General features: G+C 43.2%; 1 protein-coding gene and 1 long non-coding RNA gene across 2 annotated transcripts in view; one reads left to right on the top strand and one right to left on the bottom strand.

The window, feature by feature from the left end:
- Positions 1-17,437, top strand: part of LOC138970801 (uncharacterized) — a 101,992-nt gene extending 84,555 nt beyond the window's left edge. The window contains exon 2 of the long non-coding RNA XR_011457071.1: positions 17,230-17,437. This is a non-coding gene — a long non-coding RNA (uncharacterized lncRNA). The remainder of the gene's footprint in view (positions 1-17,229) is intronic.
- LOC138970797 (cysteine--tRNA ligase, cytoplasmic-like) overlaps positions 1-23,755 on the bottom strand; it is a 173,912-nt gene that overhangs the window by 72,734 nt on the left and 77,423 nt on the right. The window lies entirely within an intron of this gene.

The following is a 23,755-nucleotide window of genomic DNA, read 5'->3' as shown; positions in this document are numbered from 1 at the left end:
ACATATATACATACATACACACATACATACATACATACATACATACATACATACATACACACACAAACACTCACACACACAGACACACACAGACACACACACATACATACATACATACATACATACATACATACATACATACATACACACACACAAACACACACACACACTCACACACACACACACACACACCACACACACACACACACACCACACACACACACACACACACACACAAACACACACACACTCACACACACACACACACCACAGAGTTACATTCAGTGTTGCGACACCGATCGATAGGCCCATGGGTCGCTGGAGCAAGCCCAGGACATGTGAAAAGACCCTTTGAGATCACTACATGTGACTGCTAGTGCTATCTCTCTGTAAGTCTGTCTGACCCTCTCTTTCTCCTCCTCTCTCTCCCTCTCTTTCTTCTTCTCTTTCTCCCTCTCTTTCTCCCCTTCTCTCTCTTTCTCTCCCTCTCTCTTTCTCCCTCTCTTCCCGCCCTCTCTCCCCGCCCTGTCTCTCTTCCCCTCTCTCTTCCCCTCTCTCTCTCCCTCCCTCTCTCTCTCCCTCCCTCCCTCCCTCCCTCCCCCCCTCTCCCTCCCTCCCTCTCTCTCTCTCTCTCTCTCTCTCTCTCTCTCTCTCTCTCTCTCTCCATCTGCATGCTGTCATCCTGGAACAATAACGTTCAATGTAACTTAATTCAATTCAATCATCTCCCCCTCTCTCTCTCTCTCTTTTCCCCTCTGCCTCTCTCTGTCTCTCTCCCTCTTCCTCGGTCCCCCATCTCTCACAATCATATACATACACCCCCACACCCCACCCCCCCCCCCCCCCCACCACCACCACCACCCACCCCAACTCCGTCTGCGCCCCGTTCCCAAACCACACACTTATCGACCTGGGACCGGCTTAGCGACTGGATACGTTCAATCTACAACCAATTTTGGGACACACGCTATTCGGGTTTGGTAGGAAGGAAGGGAGACGTTCCGGTGTCACGATTTCATCTTTCGCCTGTGTACATATTTCCCCCTCGATATATACTCAAGACTGAAATGTTTCTATTTGGGATCAACAACTCTTGTCCCAAATAGAAATAGTTTCTGAGAGGACGTAAACTCCCCCCTCTAGTTTCTAGTTGTTTCCTGGTAAAATTAAGAAGTGAAATTATTTATGGACGAAAAGCATGTCAGTTTCTTGCATGTGAAGAAAATTGGTGGTGAAATGTAATAGATTTCACCCCCAAAATCGATTTATTCAAAAACGTGTACCGAGTGGTTACGTCCCTTGTGTAAGAAGGAAAACATTTTAGGATGAATCAAATTTCTAAGTTAAATAAAAAAAAAATTGGTTGGACAAAATTAATTTGGCCCCATGAATGTAAAGTACACAAGATCGCTCATCAGTACTATCGAAGGGTGTTTTTTTGTTCAGTGTAGAGTTTATACTGGATCAACGAGGCCGAGAATCGAAATATCACCACGGCGAAAGATGAAAACGTCACACCGGGCCTGTTTTGCGGGGAGTTTGACACAGGGAAGTGTGTTTGTTGTGTGTGCCCTTCATAATTTATAGTCTTGCCCAATTTCATTCATGGTGAGGGGGTCAGACCTGCGATGTCGTTTAGGCTAGTTTGTCCTGCATCAGAACTCTATCGACAGACAGGGTTGTAGACAATCCGTGCAGTAGTGTATTCTTCGAGTTTCTGTCCTTGTGTTAGTTGTTGCATGTATACCGCAAATGACAGGCGATGAATGATCTTCGGTTCTCACTTTTAAAACAAGTCTTTTATATGACTGTTTAATATTGTATGCGCAAGATGTTGATTTTTGTTTAAGTAAACCTGCAGCCGCAATATATGTCACCATATTACAGTGTTAAAAATCCACAACAAATAGACTGCTAACGTTCCGAAATTCAGAATAAAAAAAGAATAAAGAAAGGTTAGTTATTGAGAAAAGAAAGTATTCACAAGTACGTCGACCTGATGGTTTTGCCAATGATTAGACACACAAATAATGCTAAGGAACCGTATGTTCACCATAATGATTACAAGGAACGCTTCAGTCAGCCAGTCTTGCACATCCAGATCAAACGGGTGACGGTGCTTTGCACAAACCACTGTGTTTGAACTACTACATCTGGCAAACACAATGAAGGTTGTCTTACTGATTTCCCAATCCCCGGGAGCAGACAGGGGCTTAATAAGAACAGCGCTGGAACACTACAGTGTGGCGCTTGTTTGTCATGCTGGAAATTCAATTACTGGTGGGCACCGACTCTTCGCCAGCCGTGCGCGAGAGATGCAGTGTACTCGGCATCAGGAGGACTGATCGCTAATTCCCCATTCTCTTCGTCCCGTCAACCACGCGGCCTTGTCCGGGCGAGAGGCAACTCATTACTCAGCGTATGGTCGCATCAGTATGACCAAAGACTGTATAGATGACAGGATACAGTGGTACCTGTTCTTCAGGGTCTCTGATATCAGAGGACTGCCATGTCTCAGTGAACGGTGCACTCTTTGAATAAAGCAGATGTGCATAATTATGACCGACAAGTGACATACAGTGATGCCTGTTGTTTAAGGCTTCTGCGATTAGAGGACTGGCACGTCTAAGTGGACGACAGTACATCCTCTAAATAAAGCAGGGGTGCGATAGACAAGATACAGTGATACCTGTCAGGTAGGCCCTCTGCGACGAGAGGACTGGTACTCTCAGGAAAAAGACTCTCTTTGAATAAAGCAGTGATGGATTTGACCGGTGAATGACAAAATACAGTTTGTTTGTTTGTTTGTTCATGGGCTGAAACTCCCACGGCTTTTACGTGTATGACCGTTTTTACCCCGCCATTTAGGCAGCCATACGCCGCTTTCGGAGGAAGCATGCTGGGTATTTTCGTGTTTCTATAACTCACCGAACTCTGACATGGATTACAGGATCTTTTTCGTGCGCACTTGGTCTTGTGCTTGCGTGTACACACGGGGGTGTTCGGACACCGAGGAGAGTCTGCACACAAAGTTGACTCTGAGAAATAAATCTCTCGCCGAACGTGGGGACGAACTCACGCTGACAGCGGCCAACTGGATACAAATCCAGCGCGCCACCGACTGAGCTACATCCCCGCCACAAAATACAGTGATGCCTGCGTTTTATGGCCTCTGAGATGAGGGGACGGGGAATTCCCAGCGAAGGACATTCTTTGAATAAAGCAGGGGTACATATGGCTATGCCGGAAGCCGTAAGTTTGGCTGTTTAGTAGATATATTCCAGCAACAGTGTGCTGGAAGAAATTATATACAGATCTGAAGCAAGAGCCCAAGAAAGTTAAGGCAGAGCTTTTGTGCTCGACACACTACCATTTCAAACTGTCCCTTTTAAGAAAGGTCACATGTAACATAAGGACACGTTCAACCGGTCCTAATGGTGTCCTTGCTTCACAGGTATCGCCGTGTATTCCTATGGCTATGGAGACCCATGGAGTCTGTTGTGTGACTATGACTATATTTCCTGTTGTATGTACTGCGCGAAGGCACGCAAAGAAAGTATCAGCCGTTTTGAGCCACCAGGCTGATGGAACCTGGTCGATAGTGATTGGATTCTCGTCTTCTGATCTGCTCACAGTCAAATTGTGTTTGCGGGGGGAGACGAGGGTGAGTTCGCAGAATGTTACAGTCATGCAACCGTCGCTAGCTCAGAGCCTTAACACACTCACACAACAAGGGATACCTTGCAGGAGTCTTGTCGACACAATCATCGTCGCATCCTAGAGCATTTATCCCCAAAGATGACGAGTACTAATACTTTGAGAAGTCAGCAAAACGCCGCAAGATAATGATAGTAGCAACACAACACGAAGGAAAGAGCCTAAACACGCAGCAGGGGACCAGAAGCATATTGCATATAAATGTCTTGTCAACCAATTCACATGCAAAATGATTATGGCAGATCGCAGGAGACAAGAAGCATATTGTCTTGTCAACGAATTCACCCTCACAATTATCATGGCAGATTGCGGTATGACCTCGAGGTCATGTTTTGTAGTACGCAAAAAGTAACACCAAGAAGACACAGTAATATCTACTTCCAGTAGCAGATAAAAATTGAAGTAGCACGAAAACAAGAGGGCCCGAGCCTCAACACGCAGAAGGTCAAACTAATTGTGCTGGAGTCTAGTCGACACAACCATCGTCACAATTATCATGGCAGATAGCACGGTTACCTCAAGGTTAAGACTAGTAGTAGGAAGCGAAATTCAACGACGAGAAGACGCAGTAGTAGCAAAGAACTTTCCCCAAAAGCTACTTTCAGTCCTAAGCAAAAATAAAGCAGTAAGAAAGTGGAAGTAGCAAGAAAAGAAGAAGGTCAGAGCCTTAACACGCAGCAGGACAGGGAGCATATTGCACGAGCTGGCTGGATGGCGGATCGATGTGACAGCCTTGTTTGTGATGCTAGAAATTCAATCTCTCGGAAGGCCCTCGGCTTTTCCCTGACAGACAGGGCTCTTACCCCTGCCCACCGCCATGTCGGCACTTCTCTCTGTCTCTCTCTCTGTCTCTCTCTCTGTCTCTCTCTCTCTCTCTCTCTCTCTCTCTCTCTCTCTCTCTCTCTCTCTCTCACTTTCTCTATCTCTGTCTCCCTCTCTGTCTCCCTCTCTCTCTCTCTGTCTCTCTCTCTCCCTCTGTTTCTCTCTCTCCCTCTCTCTCTATATATCTCTCTCTCCCTCTCCCTCTATCTCCCCTCTCTCTCTCCCTGTCTCTCTCTCTCTCTCCCTGTCTCTCTCTCTCCCTGTTTCTCTCTCCCTCTCTTTCTCTCTCTCCCTCTATCTCTCTCTCCCTCTACCTCTCCCTCTCTCTCTCTCTCTCTGTCTCTCCCTCTCTCTCTCTGTCTCTCCCTCTCTCACTCTCTCTCTCTCTCTCTCTCTCTCTCTTTCTCTCTCTCTTTCTCTCTCTTTCTCTCTCTCTCTCCTCTCTCTCTCTCCACTCGCGCTTTTCTGCGAATTTGATGAAGGGAAAGGAGTTTGGTTTTTGTGTAGCTTCTTCTTCTTCTGCTTATTCTTTTGCTTTCTTTTTTTAACTCTCTGCTACTTGTTGAATTTTTGGAGGTGCTTTTTTTGTGCCTCTCAGATTTTCTTTTGCATTGTGCGAGGAAAGGGAGGCTTTTTTTGTGGGGAATCGTGTCTTCATTGACTTGATGTTGTGGAAAGATTTTTCTCCTTTTTCTTTTCGTCTTTTTTTGTGTTGGAAGCAGTGGCAAGTCTTTAATCCAAAGTCGGATTATTGCGGTATTAATCAAAAAAGCCATCTGAGTGATTAGGGACAAGGAAGCTTCACAACACAACGTACGAGTGCTTGGGGTTGGGAGGGGGACGCGGGAAGGGGGGTGGGGGGGGGGGGAGTTGGGGACGACGGAATGACATACAAACACGTCACTATACCTGGACAACTCATGGCGTCAGCATGGATGCAGAGGATGCGACAGCCATCCAGTAACGGGTAAAAGTATACGTCAACTCGAGATTTTCGATTCACGATAAATTATTCTCAAGGTTTCACCAGGGATGGTAGACCGATCAACAAGCATCTGCAGGACTATTATGCTTGTCAACCAATCAAGCACCTGGACTGAGCAGATGTGTAGGCGCAATTTTAGACCAATCAGGAGCCTGGAACAGGAGCATAGCTGGTACGGCTCCATGTCAACCAATAAGGGATCTTCTCTCGTAGGGGAGAGAGAGAGAGAGAGAGAGAGAGAGAGAGAGAGAGAGAGAGAGAGAGAGAGAGAGAGAGAGAGCGATCTGTGCATGTCAACCAATAAGGGGTCTACTCAAGAGAGAGAGAGAGAGAGAGAGAGAGAGAGAGAGAGAGAGAGAGAGAGAGAGAGAGAGCCCCCCACCCCCACACATGCTTTCCGACATGCTGTTTTCCAAATCGTCCCAATTAACACTTGCAGGCGTGCGGATAACACCGGTAGCCATACGGTATGTATGGCTGCTTATTTTACCAGGTGCGGCAAAGCGGGGCAACTCTAGGGGAGACCTAGAGGGAAGAAAGACAACTCTGATGCAAAGAGAGGTAACTATGCAGGAAAAGGGAGGTAAAGCCCATACAGCCGGTGTTTGGACAACAAACAGCGCAGCGAGTGTTTTGGGCTCGCGGAATCCGGTGCAAACTGAAACGAAGGTGGAAAATGATGAAAGAACTTTCTCTGTTGTCGGGGGCGAGGAGACCTTCTTTCACCCTCCCGAGACGTTTCATAACGATGCGTAGGGGTTGTAGCGTCTGCTGGATAAAGCAAGCGAAGCGTGTAGCAATGTCAAAAGGGTTGTTAGCCTGGAAAGCCCACCCACAGTAGTAGAGCGAGAGCGTGAAAGGAAGACCCGCGTGTTTTATCTATCACGGTAAGGCTTACGGAGAAATGTTTGCAACAACATACAGCGGAGGAAAATAAAACGAAATCCCTTTGCAGCAACATACATAGCAGCAAAATAAAACGAAATCCCTTCCCCCGCCACCGCCAAAGATTGGGTCGGAATAACATTCCAGCAAAACTTGTCTATGAATTATCAGCTCTTTCTTTCTCTCGCGTGTGTCTGGGTGGGATGGAAACAGACTGGAAGACAATCTTGCTTTTTTCCTTGCTCTATATCCTCTACTTTTCCCTCTTCTGCCCTGGCACAAAAGTAATCGAATTACTGTAGGATTTATAGCCTCCAGCATGTCGGATACTTTTCTTTGATGCTTTTTCTCGTCCATACAGCTCGGTTTGCTTTTGCTCTCCCTCTGACACTTTATGGTTCTCCTGCGGTGTTTTTTTGTATCAAAGAGACAGACCTTTTATGGCACTCTTGTGGAGAAGACAGAACAAGCGCTATTTTAACTTCTTTTTTTACACACTCACAAATATCGCCAGTAAAAAGCGTGAAGGTTTGGGCAAAGTAGTACAGAAAAAGAAGTAGGAAAAGGCTAGGAGAATGAGAAAAAGGTGGAGGAAAATGTGTTGGAAAGTGAAAACACTCCCCTCCCTAATTATACAGAGCAGGTAGTCATGTACACAACAAAAACAGTTGAGTACAAGCGGGAAGGGGGAGGGGCGGTGAGGCGAGGGAGATTTTCTTTGAAGGTTGAAATAGAAAGAACAAAAGAAACAACCAACCAAAGCAAAAATAACTGAAAAAAATGTACACGTATCCGACTGTCAATTTAGTCAAGAACCTACCTGAAACAATAAACGGCAAATTGCGTGTCAGAATAGTAGAGGCCCCGAAGACTACAATTAAAAGATTATTTTTAACCTTCTTCTTCTTCTGCGTTCGTGGGCTGAAACTCCCACGTATACTGGTGTTTTTGTACGAGTGGAATTTTACGTGTATGACCATTTTTACCCTGCCATTTAGGCAGCCATACGCCGCTTTCGGAGGAAGCATGCTGGATATTTTCGTGTTTCTATAACCCACTAGCAGGTCTGCACATAAGTTGACCTGGGAGATCGGACAAATCTCCACGAAGGGGGATAAGCCACCCACTTAGGCCGCGGCCGGGATTCGAACCCTCGACCTTCCGATTAAGAGGCCGACGTCTTACCACCCCGCCACAGCGCCCGTCTGTGTGCAACACCTACAAGTTAAAGGCCAAGCTGAGCGAAGGAATCGATGTGTGAGTAACGTGCTCCAGACTTTATACGCTTCCTTCCAGCTCCTCCACTGCGCCACCAGGGACCACGAGAGTACTTTCAAGACGTGACGAAGGGGACTAGTGATGACACCTAGATACACTGCCACCAGTCCTCACGATCACAATGAGAAGACTGTCCTGTTTTGCGTCTTGGGAAAAATATCTACCCTTGAAGACGTTGTCATGTACCCTCCGGCGTTTCAGGGCAGCACAACGGTGTGGTACGCAAACGGACTCTCATCATTAGGTGACCCAGGGATTTAAAAGCTCGGGAACACCGAAGAAGATTTAAAAAACTCTTGGCGGGATAGACCTTTTCTGATCAATAGAAATCTCTTATTTTAAAAGATAGTACACCTAAGGAACCATGTTGGGACTTTTTTGGGTGACGAATTGGACTTTGAAAAAATTCAAGGGACATTTGCTGTGCTGAAATTTAAATACACCTATAATGATTTGCTCGAAAATGCTCCGTAACTATGGTTATGAATTAAATGATTTCAGACAATTGGTGTACTATTTTTAGACCCGAGTTTGTTCAGTAATTTACAATGTCAAGAGTTAATGGAATCATCAAAAGGAACTTTCTGCTTCTCAGTTGTCAGACACGTGACACAGAATCCTCGGGAAAAATATCTCGTACATGTCTTCAAACTAATCAATACAAAAAGGTCAACAAAAACTAAACTCTGCGTGTGAATGAGACTGAACAGGTGAGAAGAACAAGTAAACCCATTCACAAGTTCTCACTGTTAGCCTAATTAATGAGTCTGAAACATGATTAAAATGCCAGAACTGAAGGCAGTTTATTGTAAAATAAGTAATACGACCGGAAAGGCCATCCATTCCCTTACCATATTCAACAAACATATACATTTTACATGAGTTAGTGTCTGTACAGTTTGTTTTAATGACGGGCAGTCTGGAGCAGCTGGTTCTTAGCCAACCACAACCTCAGTAGCAGACACGACTGTATATTGCCAATTGATCTCAAGGTCTGAAGGCTAAGCGGGGGTCAAGGGGTCACCATCATACTTCCAGCCAAATACTGGTGCGGACCAGGGCATAAAACTATGGCAATCCGAATGGTGCAAAAGTCCCTTTTAGCTCTTGATGTCTAAATAACACATTATTTAGCTAAATAACGCGTTATTTAGCTAAACAATGCTTTATTTAGCTATATCATGCATTATTTAGCTAAATAATGCATTGTTTAAATTAAACAATGCATTATTTACAGATACAGAAAAAAGAGAGCCCAGAGCACTAAATAATGCATTGTTTAGCATAAATAAGAGATTGTGTTTGTAAATAACTCATTATTTATAAATAATTACGCGTTTTCTCTAAACAATATATTATATGTAAATAAAGTGTTATTTAAATAAATAAAATATTATTTAGATAAATAAAATATTATTTATCTAAATAAAATATTATTTAGATAAATAAAATATTATATGTAAATAAAATATTATTTATCTAAATAAAATATTATTTATCTAAATAAAATATTATTTAGATAAATAATTTATTATTTAGATAAATAATTTATTATTTAGATAAATAATTTATTATTTACTGTTTTTGCCTTGAAATAGTATTATTACACTAAATAATGCTTTATATAGCTATATAATAGGTTTCCGCTATATAATTCATGATTTGGTAAATAATACATTATATACCGTAAATAAAATATTATATACCGTAAACAATTCATTGTTTAGCGCATCGCGAAGCCGTTTTTTCTCTTGTTGTTTTTTTCTACGTGTTTCCGTGGATCCACGAGAGCTCTGTTGATTCTCAAACTGACCAATCAGACAACTAGCATCTGTACACTAATTAAATTCCCATTGTTGAGTGTGACGAAAACTCGTGGTGACGATTTTAAAACATGTTGGGTCACGCATGGTCCAATCTTACATGGTCCAATCTTACATGGTCCAACCTTACATGGTCCAACCTTACATGGTCCAATCTTACATGGTCCCATCTTACATGGTCCAACCTTACATGGTTCAACCTTACATGGTCCAATCTTACATGGTCCAATCTTGCATGGTCCAATCTTACATGGTCCAACCTTGCATGGTCCAACCTTGCATGGTCCAATCTTACATGGTCCAATCTTACATGGTCCAACCTTACATGGTCCAACCTTACATGGTCCAACCTTACATGGTCCAATCTTACATGGTCCAATCTTGCATGGTCCAATCTTACATGGTCCAATCTTACATGGTCCAACCTTACATGGTCCAACCTTACATGGTCCAATCTTGCATGGTCCAATCTTACATGGTCCAACCTTGCATGGTCCAACCTTGCATGGTCCAATCTTACATGGTCCAACCTTACATGGTCCAACCTTACATGGTCCAACCTTACATGGTCCAACCTTACATGGTCCAACCTTACATGGTCCAACCTTACATGGTCCAATCTTACATGGTCCAACCTTACATGGTCCAACCTTACATGGTCCAATCTTACATGGTCCAATCTTGCATGGTCCAATCTTACATGGTCCAACCTTGCATGGTCCAACCTTGCATGGTCCAATCTTACATGGTCCAATCTTACATGGTCCAACCTTACATGGTCCAACCTTACATGGTCCAACCTTACATGGTCCAATCTTACATGGTCCAACCTTACATGGTCCAACCTTGCATGGTCCAATCTTACATGGTCCAATCTTACATGGTCCAACCTTACATGGTCCAACCTTACATGGTCCAACCTTACATGGTCCAATCTTACATGGTCCAACCTTACATGGTCCAACCTTACATGGTCCAATCTTACATGGTCCAATCTTGCATGGTCCAATCTTGCATGGTCCAACCTTACATGGTCCAACCTTGCATGGTCCAACCTTACATGGTCCAACCTTACATGGTCCAATCTTACATGGTCCAACCTTACATGGTCCAACCTTACATGGTCCAATCTTACATGGTCCAATCTTACATGGTCCAACCTTACATGGTTCAACCTTACATGGTCCAATCTTACATGGTCCAATCTTGCATGGTCCAATCTTACATGGTCCAACCTTGCATGGTCCAACCTTGCATGGTCCAATCTTACATGGTCCAACCTTACATGGTCCAACCTTACATGGTCCAACCTTACATGGTCCAATCTTACATGGTCCAACCTTACATGGTCCAACCTTACATGGTCCAATCTTACATGGTCCAATCTTGCATGGTCCAACCTTGCATGGTCCAATCTTACATGGTCCAACCTTACATGGTCCAACCTTACATGGTCCAATCTTACATGGTCCAACCTTACATGGTCCAACCTTGCATGGTCCAATCTTACATGGTCCAATAATATATATGGACCATGTAAGATTGGACCATGTAAGGTTGGACCATGTAAGATTGGACCATGTAAGGTTGGACCATGCACGATTGGACCATGTAAGGTTGGACCATGTAAGATTGGACCATGCAAGGTTGGACCATGTAAGGTTGGACCATGTAAGATTGGACCATGCAAGGTTGGACCATGTAAGATTGGACCATGCAAGATTGGACCATGTAAGATTGGACCATGTAAGGTTGAACCATGTAAGGTTGGACCATGTAAGATTGGACCATGTAAGATTGGACCATGTAAGGTTGGACCATGTAAGGTTGGACCATGTAAGATTGGACCATGTAAGGTTGGACCATGTAAGGTTGGACCATGTAAGGTTGGACCATGCAAGGTTGGACCATGTAAGATTGGACCATGTAAGGTTGGACCATGTAAGGTTGGACCATGCAAGGTTGGACCATGTAAGATTGGACCATGCAAGATTGGACCATGCAAGATTGGACCATGTAAGATTGGACCATGTAAGGTTGGACCATGTAAGGTTGGACCATGTAAGATTGGACCATGTAAGGTTGGACCATGTAAGGTTGGACCATGTAAGGTTGGACCATGTAAGATTGGACCATGCAAGGTTGGACCATGTAAGGTTGGACCATGTAAGATTGGACCATGTAAGGTTGGACCATGTAAGGTTGGACCATGTAAGATTGGACCATGTAAGATTGGACCATGCAAGGTTGGACCATGCAAGGTTGGACCATGTAAGATTGGACCATGTAAGATTGGACCATGTAAGGTTGGACCATGTAAGGTTGGACCATGTAAGATTGGACCATGCAAGATTGGACCATGCAAGATTGGACCATGTAAGGTTGGACCATGTAAGGTTGGACCATGTAAGGTTGGACCATGTAAGATTGGACCATGTAAGGTTGGACCATGTAAGATTGGACCATGTAAAGTTGGACCATGCAAGATTGGACCATGCAAGATTGGACCATGTAAGGTTGGACCATGTAAGATTGGACCATGTAAGGTTGGACCATGTAAGGTTGGACCATGTAAGATTGGACCATGTAAGATTGGACCATGTAAGGTTGGACCATGTAAGATTAGACCATGTAAGGTTGGACCATGTAAGGTTGGACCATGTAAGGTTGGACCATGTAAGATTGGACCATGTAAGATTGGACCATGCAAGATTGGACCATGTAAGATTGGACCATGTAAGGTTGGACCATGTAAGGTTGGACCATGTAAGGTTGGACCATGTAAGATTGGACCATGTAAGATTGGACCATGCAAGGTTGGACCATGCAAGGTTGGACCATGTAAGATTGGACCATGCAAGATTGGACCATGTAAGGTTGGACCATGTAAGGTTGAACCATGTAAGGTTGGACCATGTAAGATGGGACCATGTAAGATTGGACCATGTAAGGTTGGACCATGTAAGGTTGGACCATGTAAGATTGGACCATGTAAGATTGGACCATGCGTGACCCAACATGTTTTAAAATCGTCACCACGAGTTTTCGTCACACTCAACAATGGGACTTTAATTAGTGTACAGATGCTAGTTGTCTGATTGGTCAGTTTGAGAATCAACAGAGCTCTCGTGGATCCACGGAAACACGTGGAAAAAAACAACAAGAGAAAAAACGGCTTCGCGATGCGCTAAACAATGAATTGTTTACGGTATATAATATTTTATTTACGGTATATAATGTATTATTTACCAAATCATGAATTATATAGCGGAAACCTATTATATAGCTATATAAAGCATTATTTAGTGTAATAATACTATTTCAAGGCAAAAACAGTAAATAATAAATTATTTATCTAAATAATAAATTATTTATCTAAATAATAAATTATTTATCTAAATAATAAATTATTTATCTAAATAATAAATTATTTATCTAAATAATATTTTATTTAGATAAATAATATTTTATTTAGATAAATAATATTTTATTTACATATAATATTTTATTTATCTAAATAATATTTTATTTAGATAAATAATATTTTATTTATCTAAATAATATTTTATTTATTTAAATAACACTTTATTTACATATAATATATTGTTTAGAGAAAACGCGTAATTATTTATAAATAATGAGTTATTTACAAACACAATCTCTTATTTATGCTAAACAATGCATTATTTAGTGCTCTGGGCTCTCTTTTTTCTGTATCTGTAAATAATGCATTGTTTAATTTAAACAATGCATTATTTAGCTAAATAATGCATGATATAGCTAAATAAAGCATTGTTTAGCTAAATAACGCGTTATTTAGCTAAATAATGTGTTATTTAGACATCAAGAGCTAAAAGGGACTTTTGCACCATTCGGATTGCCATATAAAACACGGGGAGAGTGACGTTTCATCTAGCGAAAGATTGCCGCTCGCCTTGATCTACTGCCTCTGCCGTGGTCCTAAACGCATCAATGACATCCCTCTCTGACCTCGCCCCCAGTCATGATGCTATATTGATGGTGGAAGTTAGTGGATGCGTCTTGGGGCGCTTTTTTTGGCTGCGTTCAGGCTCGTCTGCTTTACTTGCCTTAGCGGTTTTACTACTACTACTACTACTACTACTACTACTACTACTACTACGAGAATTTATAACGCGCACATATTATCTCACCACAAGGCGACTCAAGGCGCACTCATACACATTCGTTCGCATTAACAACTCATGCACACTCATATACACTTACGCATAAATTACATGAAGATGACAAGGCAACAACACAAACAGAGACACGGCACTCAAAAGTAAGCACGAAAAACAAAAGAAAATTCCAAATAATAATTATGTGCATGGCTATTTACAACACGGTTTTCTTTCGGTTTTTCTTCTCGTTCTCTTGTGCCAGTTATTTGAGGAAAACGTTGTTTTTATAAAAATAAAAATAAACCACCATAATCCTGTTTTGGTGTGTGTATTTTTTGATAAAATGAGTTGTTTTTTCTGTCAGTCTGGCCACATAAACATGCAAGCTCTGTTTTAGATCTTGCTTCAGATCTATTCTTTCACTGTCAGTAATTGTTAGGCGTTGAATTTTGCTGGACAGATAAATAAGCGGTCGTGCTCTTCGATTGCAGTGAATCCTCGTATGAAATTGTAACAGTTGTGATTAACAGTTGCCTGCATAAAACCACAACGGAACAAAATTTGACCCGTAGTAGGTTTCGTTGTAGCCATTTGAACCAGTGTTGGCAGAAACACACCGGTGACACTGTGACGGTTCCCCTACGCTTTGTGTTCGGTGCCCTGACCCTTTGTGTTCGGTTCCCACTCGGTTCCCACACGCCAAAATTCGCGGACAAAACATCCATTTATGGTAGTATTACGCAATGTTGCTCTCTGAGAATGGTCTTGTTAGATCTGTGAGTGTTTACACTACATGCCTAGGTGCTGTTGGATTGAAGGTTTTTGATATTTTAGCCGTTATTAGGTAGAATGCCTTCCACTTTACTGCAAAACTGCATAATTCGTAGCATCGGCAAGAAATATCCTACCAAAAAATGCCTGCTTGGAACTGTCCGTGGTCCAGCAAAAAGTTCAACATGTCTGTAGCAGACAGCCCAAGTTTCAAGATTGTAGGGCCATCCAAACAGCCGTAATAATAAAAACAACAAAAGTAGTCAGTGAAATTGGCTGTGTTCGGTCCCCCCACACTTTTGTGACGTAGGCGTGACGGTTCCCATAATTCATTGTGTCGGTCCCCACTTTCTGTGTCGGACCCCACTTTCGACCTAATTTCTCTGTGACGGACCCCACAACCAGCCTATTTTGTGTCGGTCCCCACACCTTCTTGGATTTATGACTTGCCGGTTACTTGTATCATTGTATTCATTGAATCTAATTGTCTCGGAGTTATTTTTCAGCAAAAACCGGCAAGGCAGCACCTTTTGTGATACCAAGTAAGTCAGATGACATCAGTATGTGTGTGTGTGTGTGTGTGTGTGTGTGTGTGTGTGTGTGTGTGTGTGTGTGTGTGTGAGAGAGAGAGAGAGAGAGAGAGAGAGAGAGTGAGAGAGAGAGAGAGAGAGAGATTAACACCTTTCCAGATCACTCCGGTTATGCGACACTACCGCGAGCGTCACTACCGCGTGTCACACTACCGCGAGTACGACACTACCGCGTGTAACACTACCGCGTGTCACACTACCGCGAGTACGACACTACCGCGAGTATAACACTGCCGCGTGTCACACTACCGCGCGTACCACAACCGCGAGTACCATAACCGTAGAGAGAACGCATGCAAACTTACTTCTTGTGAGTTTGTGTTCTAACTTTGATTGGAAGCAACCCATTCTATATGTATTCTGATAGTGTGTTCTGATCGTTTTGAGTTCTTGGTTAGCATGACAAACATTGAATTAGTGTTCAGAGAACAGACCAGGCCTTTTTGTTTTATATTTCAAGGAAACATTTCAACCTTTGCCTTCAGCCATGGAAGTCATAAAATGACACGCGGTAATGTTATACTCGCGGTAGTGTGACACGCGGTAGTGTGACTCGCGGTAGTGTCGTACTCGCGGTAGTGTCGTACTCGCGGTAAGTTCTGTTTCCGTACCCGCGACAGCGGCAGCGACAAAAGAAAACGCGCGCAAACGCGTGACGTGTTTCCGTACTTGCGTTTTAAACATGCGGTAAAATCTGTAAACTCCCGCGTTGCCGCGCGACAACGCGAAAAAATCGCTCCAGGACCCTTTCAAAAAAATCGCGTCGCTTGCCGCTTGTCGCGCCGCTAACGCGTCGCGCGTGTGGAAACACTCCTGGTCAGGCATTTTCTATGTGCTTGATTTTCGTCGCGCCGCTGGAAAAACGCTGTCGCGGGTACGGAAACACAACTCTCTCTCTCTCTCTCTCTCTCTCTCTCTCTCTCTCTCTCTCTCTCTCTCTCTCTCTCTCTCTCTCTCTCTCTCTCTCTCTCACACACACACACACACACACACACACACATACTGATGTCATCTGACTTACTTGGTATCACAAAAGGTGCTGCCTTGCCGGTTTTTGCTGAAAAATAACTCCGAGACAATTAGATTCAATGAATACAATGATACAAGTAACCGGCAAGTCATAAATCCAAGAAGGTGTGGGGACCGACACAAAATAGGCTGGTTGTGGGGTCCGTCACAGAGAAATTAGGTCGAAAGTGGGGTCCGACACAGAAAGTGGGGACCGACACAATGAATTATGGGAACCGTCACGCCTACGTCACAAAAGTGTGGGGGGACCGAACACAGCCAATTTCACTGACTACTTTTGTTGTTTTTATTATTACGGCTGTTTGGATGGCCCTACAATCTTGAAACTTGGGCTGTCTGCTACAGACATGTTGAACTTTTTGCTGGACCACGGACAGTTCCAAGCAGGCATTTTTTGGTAGGATATTTCTTGCCGATGCTACGAATTATGCAGTTTTGCAGTAAAGTGGAAGGCATTCTACCTAATAACGGCTAAAATATCAAAAACCTTCAATCCAACAGCACCTAGGCATGTAGTGTAAACACTCACAGATCTAACAAGACCATTCTCAGAGAGCAACATTGCGTAATACTACCATAAATGGATGTTTTGTCCGCGAATTTTGGCGTGTGGGAACCGAGTGGGAACCGAACACAAAGGGTCAGGGCACCGAACACAAAGCGTAGGGGAACCGTCACAGTGTCACCGGTGTGAGAAAGGAAACGTAGAATTCGCATGTCATTCTGGCTCACACTTGTTCAAAGTAGTACCTACCAGGTCAAACACTCAGAATCACAGTAAGTTTGTCGGGAAGCATTGCAGATCCTACGAACCACAAATACACAATTTGAGCATAAAAATGAGCTGTAAGCAACGGATTTCGAAGATAGAACATGAACATCGAAAGCTTTTTTTTCAAAGGGCAGTTTTTCAACCATTGCAATTCCCGCAGTGGGGCACTGCGGTTATGAAATTAAAGGCCCCTCCTGTTTTTGGAACCGCAGGAGCTTTCTAGTTTGCTGTTAGGTAGATTTTTGGTTCCTCTTTCCTGTCATGCTCTCTTTTTCTTCATGAATTCTTTTCTTTTTTCTGCCTTCTTGCTCATTCACCTGTATTTTTTCCAAAAATCTCTTCTCTTGCCGCTTGTCTCGCGATTCATGTATAGTTTAATCTGTTAGTGTTCTGATGTAAGTCTAGCAGTAGATAGGTTAAGCCTATTTTAACATACTGGAAACTGGTAATCTTCCAGTAGGTATTAATTTAGTTTTACTAAAGCCTGCTGGGACACAAGTAATAGGTTAGTGCATTTGTAAACAGGAATCGCTTGACAAGTGGCCCCCTTCATCCCCCCCTTCCTCGTCCTGATATGGCTCTGCGTAGTCGGCTGGGCGTTAAGCAACAAATAAACAAACAAACCATTGCAATTCCGATGATTTGTGTTCATAATACTCAAAAGTATACGCCTGTTGTATTCCTCAAACCATCATTTTTTTCAGCGACATTTTCTGGCCTTCAGAAAAACAAAAGTCTCTTCGCGCAAATTATAACAGAGAGATTGATAATAACTTCCTTCGGAGGTATTTTCAACTTCATGAATTCCAGAAACGTAATGTTTTGTTGGAAAGTATTGAACAAATAACTCATCCATTCTCCTACCCCTTGTCGGATGGAAGTTATCAACCCGAAAAAGAAGAATGTAGATCTCCTGTAAATGATCTCTCACCACCTCACACTACACACTGTGCATTGCAACGTTCTTCACTATGTCAAACCGATAAAATCAAATAAAAAGCACAGACGCTTCAATTCAAACAACATCTCCGGCTGCCAAAAGAGTGTTTCTTCAATTTAAATTGCGTGCGTGTGTGTGTGTGTGTGTGCGTGTGTGTGTGCGTGCGTGTGTGGGTGTGTGTGACTATGTTTGAATTTATTCGGATTTAGTTCTCTTTCCTTGTTTGTATTATGATTATGTAAGTGTAAAGCGCTCTGGGCTTGTCACCACGAGGTTTACGCGCTATATAAGTAATCGGTATTATTATTATTATTATTATTATTAAATTCAACAAAATCAGTCGTCCTTCTGATGTTTTTGGCGAACAATAGACGTTTCCAACTACACTTCTTGTCAGCCAATATAGTTAGTGTTTCTTCGTACAGAAATGCACAAAATCCGTCTGTTTACAACGCCGCTTTGCCAGGCATGAACAATTTCTGGATATACATAATCTTTGTATAGCAGCATTTACGTAACAAGAAAAGAAGAAATGGTCGGTATGACATAACAAACAAAATAGCACTAGCGGTCTTTGTAATAAAGAACAAACAAAAACAAGAACACACATACAAACGCTCGCACGCACGCACACACACACACACACACACACACACACACACACACACACACACACACACACACACGCACACACACACACACGCACACACACACATACACACACGCACACACACAAACACACACAAACATACACATACACACACGCACGCACACACACGCACACACACGCACACACACACACAAACACACACACACACAAACACACACACACACACACACACACACACACACACACACACACACACACACACACACACCAACGAAATAAAGATCGATACGACATACAAAACCAAATAATATCATTCTGATACAGATAAGAAAGGACAAGAAGAAATGGTTGTTCAAATTTGCATTAGAATGCGATGACAACAAGGATAGCGCAGGACAGACGGAGGCAGTGATGATAGATTTGAGGCAGTAAATTAGACACGGCCGTCAGTCGCCTGTCGCCGGCGGACGCTGGGGGACATTTGTATCCTGCAGATGCACGTGAAAAGAGGGGGCGAGGGGAGGGGGTGGTTAGTTGGACGGCACCTATTATTATCCTGCCTCTGCAATGAGCTCCTCGCAAGATTTGTACTGCTCTTTGTGTTTTTAGGGAGTTTTAGTGCCGCTACGTGACCTCAATGGTGCGTCGTCATGCTGTTTGAAGAGAAAAAGTCAGATAGGGGTAGGCCCTCCTTGTCTCGTGCTTCTTGTCGTTGTTTTAGGGAGACGAAAAGTGATAGGTAGCTTGCTTTCATGTTCTCCTCTCACGCTTTTTATGAAGGTCTAGTGAGTCCTACGAACAAAGAGGTAGCTACGACCTTGCCGTACATTTTCTGTTGACGCAGTGATGATCTGAGGCAGTAAATTACACACGACCGTCTGTCGCTGGCGGGCAACGTACAGAGGACATTTTTCATCCTGAAGATGCACGTGGAAGGAAGGTGGTTAGGATGGCACCCGTAATTATCCTGCTTCTGCGATGATCTCCTCTCACGATTGTTATTTGGTGTTTTAGGGAGCTTCAGTGACACGACCTCCTCTGAAGCTGCAAAATGTGACCCTCCACCACGGAATGAGTCGCATGTCACCTTTTCATGATTTCATATTTTCACATTTTCTGACAGAGTTTTTTTATTTTCTATCCAGTGGTGAAAACCGTTTTAGAAAAGAGCGAAAACTTTTCGAGTTATAAGCCTGTGACTGTGGTGACCCTCACACTGTTACTCGACACCCCCCGGACTTATATTATGCCTAGCGCAGAACCGCGTGAGGTGACATGCGACTCATTTCGTGGTGGAGGGTCACAAATATGCATTATTTTAGGGAGGTTTAGTCCTGCGAAATCGTGTGTAACTTTCATAGCATACTGATCTCCTGTTTTCTTATTGCTGTTGCTGGTTTTAGGTCGCTGACTTTCAATCAATGTCGTGTGTCTTGAACTGTATCCAAGGAAAAAATACCTTTCGCTATTATCCCTAATAACATATGTCAAGGATTCTCATAGTATCACCGGCCTAGTGGTAAGGCGTCCGCCCCGTGATCGGGAGGTCGTGGGTTCGAACCCCGGCCGGGTCATACCTAAGACTTTAAAATTGGCAATCTAGTGGCTGCTCCACCTGGCGTCTGGCATTATGGGGTTAGTGCTAGGACTGGTTGGTCCGGTGTCAGAATAATGTGACTGGGTGAGACATGAAGCCTGTGCTGCGACTTCTGTCTTGTGTGTGGCGCACGTTATATGTCAAAGCAGCACCGCCCTGACACGTCTTCGTGGTCGGCTGGGCGTTAAGCAAACAAACAAACAAAAAAATCATAGTATCGATATAAACTTCTGTTGAGACTGCTGGATATATTATTGGATCGTATATTGTCCTGGCTGATGAGATCGGAGAAGGGTCCAAGTTAATGACAAATATGAAAAGTAATTGACGTCAAAACCAATAGTCCGTGATGATGACGTACAGAAAAAGCAATTTACAAACAGTATGGTCATTAACCCTTTCATTGCAGGTACGACGTTGGCTGACGTCCTGTGTAACTTTAACAGTGTGTGTGTGTGTGTGTGTACATGTGTGTGTGTGTGTGTGTGTGTGTGTGTGTGTGTGTGTGTGTGTGTGTGTGTGTGTGTGTGTTCATTTATACACCAACTAGAGGAATACCCGGCTTCGCCGGGGTGAATCGCGAGACAGAGACAGACAGCGTGGCGGTTCATCACAATCACCTCTGCAAGCGAAGTCCTGTCACACGGGATTGAGAATTTTAGAGCTTATTTCTTAGCCCTACTATATTTTCTGTTGTGGCTTCTCAAATGCCAGAACATACAGACAGACAAAAGCCGCTAGACCCCATCACAAACAGAACTCTACAATCAACAGGTTTTTTCCCACACACACACACAAACACACACACAGAGAAGCCGTATATATATAATATGTATATCTATATCTATAAATATATAGAGATAGGTGAGTGTATTTTTTGCGTGGCTATAAATTGATTCGACCTTTTCACTTTGACAGTACGAACAACTTACGGGTGCAAGGGAAGCGTTCTGGACAGCGCAGTGACATTCTAAAAATAGTACCTCAGAAACGGGAATTTGGGGTGAACGGTGCGACAGAGACAGACAGCGTGGCGGTTCACCACAATCACCTTTGAAAGGCGAAGTCCTGTCAAACGGGATTGAGAATTTTAGAGCTTATTTCTTAGCCCTATATTATCTGCTGTGGCTTCTCACATGCCAGAACATACAGACAGACAAAAGCCGCTAGACCCCATCACAAACAGAACTCTATAATACATAGGTTTTTGCCTACACACACACACAAACACACACACACACAGAGAAGCCGTATATATATATGCATATCTGTATCTATAAATATATAGAGATAGGTGAGAGTGTATTTTTCGCGTGGCTATAAATTGATTCGACCTTTTCACTTTGACAGTAAGAACAACTTACGGGTGCAAGGGAAGCGTTGTGGACAGCGCAGTGGACAGCGCAGTGACATTCTAAAAATAGTAATAGTAACTTAGAACTGAACGGGAAAGCCACACGAAGGAAGGGAGATAAACGCCAAACACTGGAGAAGATAAGGAAGAGTTACTTATAATGGTGAAATGAACGCAAAAACGAAAATGAGTTCAGCGCTGCGCGCTGAGAGCCCGTGTTGAAATATCTCATCGATGATATTGTGTCCGGGGTGTAGCTGAATACGGTGTCCAAATTTGAAAAAGATCCACCGAGAACTTTGGCGTTGTGATGTGGTGTAGCGGCTATGGTGTGTCGGTATGGGGGCCCGGGTAAGCTGAGGTGGAACCAAAATAGCTGAGGTGGAACCAAAATCGGTTCCGCGCTGCGCGCTGAGAGCACTTGTTGAAATATCTCATCGATGAGGTTGTGTCCGGGGTCTCTCTGAATAAGCCCACCAAATTTGAAGCAGATCCATCGAGAACCTTGGCCGCGCATCGCGCACAGACACACAGACAGACAGACAGACAGACACTAGTCGTATATATATATAGATGACACACTGCAAGTTGTCAATTCAGGTGAATACAGGTAATGCTTTATATATACATTATTCCTGGTAACGAACAGGTTAAAGTCTGCTCGAGACTGGCTGTAGGATTACTGCTTGTAGATCGGTGACGTAAGTGCTGAAAGACAGGAATTCATGTCGACGTCCGTTTTTATTAAAGGGAGTACAAGTTAGATTATAACCAACAACATCACATGTGGGATATAAACAAAATAGAAGAAAACAAAACTTGACTTATTACAGGGAGTATAATATGCTACGCATTTCTGAAGTAGACACACAAAAAGTAGCGATAAAAGCGTGTAATGCAACCTCTGTTCTTTCGTTGCACCTCTGCTGTATATGATTACATAGCCAGGCGAGGAGAATTAATAGCCCATTAGCAGGCTCTGACTTTGCAGATTTCTCTTCGTTCTTGACGGTATCCTAAGGTGTAAAGTTGCAGCTGTGCATTGACTGCAGGAAATCAGCATCATTACCGCCGTATTCTTTTCTTTCCACCCCGCCCTATTAGGGAATTCTGGGAAAAATGATTTGGGTTTTGCTTCATACATTAATATTGATTCGCTATGGCACTGGTGGTTTGCGATGAAACTTGATTTGATACCAATTTCTGTATCGTTTTCATTCTGCATTCTTTGTTTATGTTGTTTACTAATTTCGGTTTAAACATGCATCGATTCTTTTGTCTTCTCTGTTTATGTTAAACTTACTTTTGTTATGTTAAAACTTATTGTGCTATGTGTTTAAAACACTTTGATTTTTTTTCTGCGAATGTGTGTCACTGTTTTTGCAAAATAGCCGACCACATATTTTGTTTTGCGAGTAATGCAGCACAAAATATGGTGATGCTTACGAAAGAATACATGATCAAAGAAATAATAATTCTAGCACACAAATTAAAGCTTTTTGATTTGATCTCTAATCATTAGTTGCCTGGCATCAACTTTCTTTCTTTCTTTATTTGGTGTTTAACGTCGTTTTCAACCACGAAGGTTATATCGCGACGGGGAAAGGGGGGAGATGGGATAGAGCCACTTGTCAATTGTTTCTTGTTCACAAAAGCACTAATCAAAAATTTGCTCCAGGGGCTTGCAACGTAGTACAATATATTACCTTACTGGGAGAATGCAAGTTTCCAGTACAAAGGACTTAACATTTCTTACATACTGCTTGACTAAAATGGCATCAACTGCAAATGTGTTTATCAATAGGTCTATTTAGAAACTTGAGTGGCACGCAGGAAAGCAAAAATGTTAATGACATCGTTAGTATGTTGTTTGTTCTCTCAACAGTGTGGATTCGCGAACAAATGCATGAGGTGGCGACAGGTTTCTGTGCCCTCCATTTTGGATGATATCGATGACTTTGTCTTGTGACTTGTGTTATTGCTTGTGTTCCTATACCCCGCCCATTCTATTGAACTGCTGACTGCTCTTTGCTGACTGCTGGCTGAGAGAAGAAGATGATGCAAACCCAGGTCTCACAATTGTTCGATTGTTCGCTGACGTTGCTTTGATTTGAACCCCCACCCCCTCCCTTCTCTCCTCCCTTGTTTGTCTCACATGTCTGTCTTCGGGTTTCTCTATTTGTCTCAGTCTCACTCTCCCCCACCCTTATCCTCTCCCCTCTCCACCCCCAACCTTTTCTGTCTCCAACCCCTCTGCTTTCTTGACTGTCTTTGGGTTTCTCTCTCTGTCTAAGTCTCACACCCCCACACCCCCCACACACACACACACCTTTATCACCTCGCCTCTCCACCCCAAACTTTTCTGTCTCCAACCTCTCTGCTTGCGTGACTGTCTTTGGGTCTCTCTCCCTGTCTCAGTCTCACTCTCCCCCCCCCCCCC

The sequence above is a fragment of the Littorina saxatilis genome, linkage group LG7 (assembly GCF_037325665.1).
Source record: "Littorina saxatilis isolate snail1 linkage group LG7, US_GU_Lsax_2.0, whole genome shotgun sequence".
NCBI lineage: Eukaryota > Metazoa > Mollusca > Gastropoda > Littorinimorpha > Littorinidae > Littorina > Littorina saxatilis.
The sequence above is the reverse complement of the archived record's forward strand: the minus strand, read 5'-3'. Positions and strand labels throughout refer to the sequence as shown.